The sequence below is a fragment of the Sorex fumeus genome, unplaced genomic scaffold (genome assembly GCF_029834395.1).
Source record: "Sorex fumeus unplaced genomic scaffold, SorFum_2.1 ptg000086l, whole genome shotgun sequence".
Taxonomy (NCBI): Eukaryota; Metazoa; Chordata; class Mammalia; order Eulipotyphla; family Soricidae; genus Sorex; species Sorex fumeus.
In genome coordinates, this window is record NW_026606143.1 from 17,138,148 (window position 1) to 17,142,047 (window position 3,900).

Genomic DNA, 3,900 nt, shown 5'->3' on the forward strand with positions numbered 1-3,900 from the left:
CAATATAGCACTGTAGCACTGTCCTCTCTTTGTTCATCGATTTGCTCGAGCGGGCACCAGTAATGTCTCACAAAAATTGTGAGACTTTTTGTTACTGTTTTTGGCATATTGAATACATCACGGTAGCTTGCCAGGCTTTGCCATGTGGGAATGCAATATAATAGGATAAAACAAAAAACAAATACTGTCCTCCCGGTGTTCATCGATTTGCTCGAGCGGGCCCAGTAACGTATCCATTGTGAGACTTCTTGTTACTGTGTTTGGCATATTGAATACTCTCGGTAGCTTGCCAGGCTCTCTGAGAGGGGCGGAGGAATTGAACCTGGCTTGGCCGGGCTGGCTACGTGCAAGGCAAATGCCCTACCGTGGATTCTTATTCTTATTTACTTAAGTTTTCAATTCTGGAATCTAAAGTATATTGCATTAAATTTTATATTTATGTTCCATTTAGTAATAATCATGCCTTAACTATCATTCATAAAGTTTTTAAAGATATTCTGTTTTTATATATTTTGGAGTTTGCATGAACTATGTAAGGCCTTTTTATGTAAATTTTCTCCCCTTACACTTTATATAAAATTCTGCATTGAACTGCTGATATTAGTGATCAGTCAGAATAAGATAAGTATAACACAGTTCAATATAAAATTTACAGAAAACAAATAACCAATATTCTAGTATTTTTCAGTTATTTAGCTTTTTTGGCCACATGAATCAATGCTCAGTACTCACACCTGGCTCTGCACAGAGTGCTTACTTTGGGTTGGGCTCATTTGGAGTGTCAGGGACTGAATCTTGTGTGGCTATGTGCAAGGCAAGAACTCTACCCACTGTACTTTATATCCAGACCCCTTTTCAGTTGTTTTATTAAGCTGTTATTATTTACAATATTATTCTTCTGGTGCTACTTTACCACCCAACAGCAGAGTACCAGCAAACTTTGTCCCAAGATCCTTTCTCTATTCCCATTAAAGTTTTAATAAATAAAAAATGATGTTCAGTGTATGTCATTAACAAGTTTTGATCAATTATGTGTCTAGTGTTCCAAAAAATATGTCAGGAATTTGGAGGATTAAAGGTCATTTTAACACTGAACTGTCACACAATTTATTGCAATGATTCAAAGTTAAAAACATTAAATTATTACTCATTTTATTAATATTAGAAAAACTATACTAAATATAGTAGTTCTTGCATTGCTTTGTAGTAAATGTGGACATTGGCACATAGAACATATTTTGATTTTTAACATTAGTGAAGCAAATGGCAGAGGGAAGGTGATAGGATGGTGGAAGGATTGGTGTTGGAATAGTGAATGCCTATAACAAATCATCATGAACAATTTTGCAAACTATATGTGGTGCCAAGGATTGAACATTGGGTCAGCAGCATGCAAGTCCAGAACCCTTCCTGCTTTAATATCACGCCAGCCTATTATACTTGCAATGCTACTTCACCACTGGAGTGTCAGTAACCCCTCACCAGTCTCTCAGATCCTCTCCTCACCCCACCCCCGCAATTTTTACTGGTTGGCACTATCTCAGAGCTCGCTTCCATTGGGGCCTTCTTATCCCTAGATTTGTTTCTTTATATCCCACATACGAGTGAGATCATCAATTAATTGTCTTTTACCTTCTAACACCCTTCATTTGGCCTGATACCTCCATTTCCCAGCAATAGATTATGCCATAATGAAATTGCAGCATATGTGACAATATGTGTGTATGTTCATGTGATACTAAATTATGGGAAATATCAATAACCTGTTGAACTTTGCTTCTGGTAACATCAGAGAATTAAGCAAAAATACAAACATTGATTCATTCTATTCTTTTTTAAAATTCTTGGTTTAGTTTTTTGTTATTTGGGGGACTTACCCTATGGTACTCTGGGCCGATTCCCTGCTCAGAGGTTACTCCTTACAGTTCTCAGAATTCCCCACATTCAGAGCATGTGTTCCAGCCATTTGAGCTCTCTCACCAGTCCAAGTTTCAGTTCATTTTTAAATCCAATTTCATGCTCTTGGAAATCACTTCTCATATCATTCTTTGATGAAGAACTTCAATTTCTTTTATTAATCAATATCTGATGAGTGATTATTTACTTTAATCAAGAATAGTAAAATAATAAAGAAAAACAGGAAGTATGGGAAAGGTGAGAGACCTCATGGTAGATGTGGGAAAGGATATATTTTTAGGATCAAAGAGGGGGTTAAATGACAAGTCCTTTATTAATATGGCTTTTGGCATTGGTTAAAGTTTAGCCTAAATGCGGATGTGGCGAGAAAGGGACACTCCTTCACTGTTGGTGGGAATGCTGACTGGTTCAACCCTTTTGGAAAACAGTATGGACGATTCTCAAAAAATTAGAAATTGAGCTCCCATTTGACCCAGCTATAGCACTCCTGGGAATATATCCCAGAGAGGCAAAAATGTATAGTCGAAGTGACATCTGCACTTGTTTGTTCATTGCAACACTCTTTACAATAGCCAGAAACTGGAAGAAACCTGAGTGCCCAAGAACAGATGACTGGTTAAAGAAACTTTGGTACATCTACACAATGGAGTACTATGTAGCTGTTAGAAAAGATGAAGTCATGAAATTTACATACAAGTGGTACAACATGGAAAGTATCATGCTAAATGAAATGAGTCAGAAAGAGAGGGATAGATATAGAAAGATTGCATTTATCTGGGGGATATAAAGTAACAAAATATGAGATTAATACCCAAGAATAGCTGAGATCAGCACCAGGAAGATTACTCCATAGCTCAGAGGCCAGCCGGGCATTCTAGGGGAAAGGGCCGCTCAGATAGAGAAGGGAGCACCAAATAAAGTGTGTTTGGAGGATCCTCCCAGGAGGGGAGATGCATGTTGAAAGTAGACTATGGACTGAACAAGTTTGCCACTCAATGCCTCTTTTGCAGACCACAACACCCAAAAGGAGAGAGAGAACAAAAGGGAATGCCCTGCCACAGAGGCAGGGTGGGATGGGGAGGGTGGGGGTGGGAGGGATATTATCCATGGTGGTGGAAAATGGGCACTGATGGAGGAATGGGTATTTGATCATTGTATATTCGAAACCCAAGCACCAAAAATTGCAAATCTACAACTGTACCTCATGGTGTTTCACTAATAAAAAGAAAAAAATTTAAAAAAAAAAAGAAAAAATTTTTAACCTAAATGTTCTTGCTTTTCATGGGATAATAGTCATCTTTGAATTTAACTGTTTTAGGGTGGAATTAAACAATATTTAAAACACATCACTCACTAACTTGAATCAAGATTCTTAATTAAAGAAAAGACATTAATAGTTACTATAGTGGTGGGTTCATTGATTTGTTACGAGTGGCCGGTTAGCTCAGTTGGTTAGAGCGTGGTGCTAATAACGCCAAGGTCGCGGGTTTGATCCCCGTACGGGCCATGGGCGCAGCTCCTTTAGGCTGGAGCGATAGCACAGTGGTAGGGCGTTTGCCTTGCACACAGCCAACATGGCCGACCCGAGTTCGATTCCTCCGCCCCTCTAGGGAACCCGGCAAGCTACCAAGAGTATCTCGCCCACAGGGCAGAGCCTGGCAAGCCACCCGTGATGTATTCGATATGCCAAACACAGTAACATCAAAATCTTCAATGGAGACGTTACTGGGCCCGCTCGAGCAAATTGATGAACAACGGGAGGGCCTTTACCTTTACCTTGTAGTGGTGGGTGATGTGCACTGGTGCGGGATGGGTCTGGGATCATTGTGTGATTGTAACCCAAACATGAAAGCTTGTAACTATCTCACAGTGATTCAATAAAATTTAAATTAAGAAAGAAAATAAGAATAAATCCAAAAAATAATAGTTGCTATAAGAGCTAAGAAAAGGAAAGTGTTGTAGCATAACTAGCAACTATAAAAC

The 3,900-nt window shown here is 38.9% G+C and overlaps 1 non-coding gene across 1 annotated transcript; it reads left to right on the top strand.

Moving 5' to 3' along the window:
• The first annotated feature begins 3,350 nt into the window (after positions 1-3,350).
• On the top strand, positions 3,351-3,424 carry TRNAI-AAU (transfer RNA isoleucine (anticodon AAU)). Its single transcript has one exon. It is a non-coding gene; the product is annotated as a tRNA-Ile (tRNA).
• The last annotated feature ends 476 nt before the right edge of the window (positions 3,425-3,900 follow it).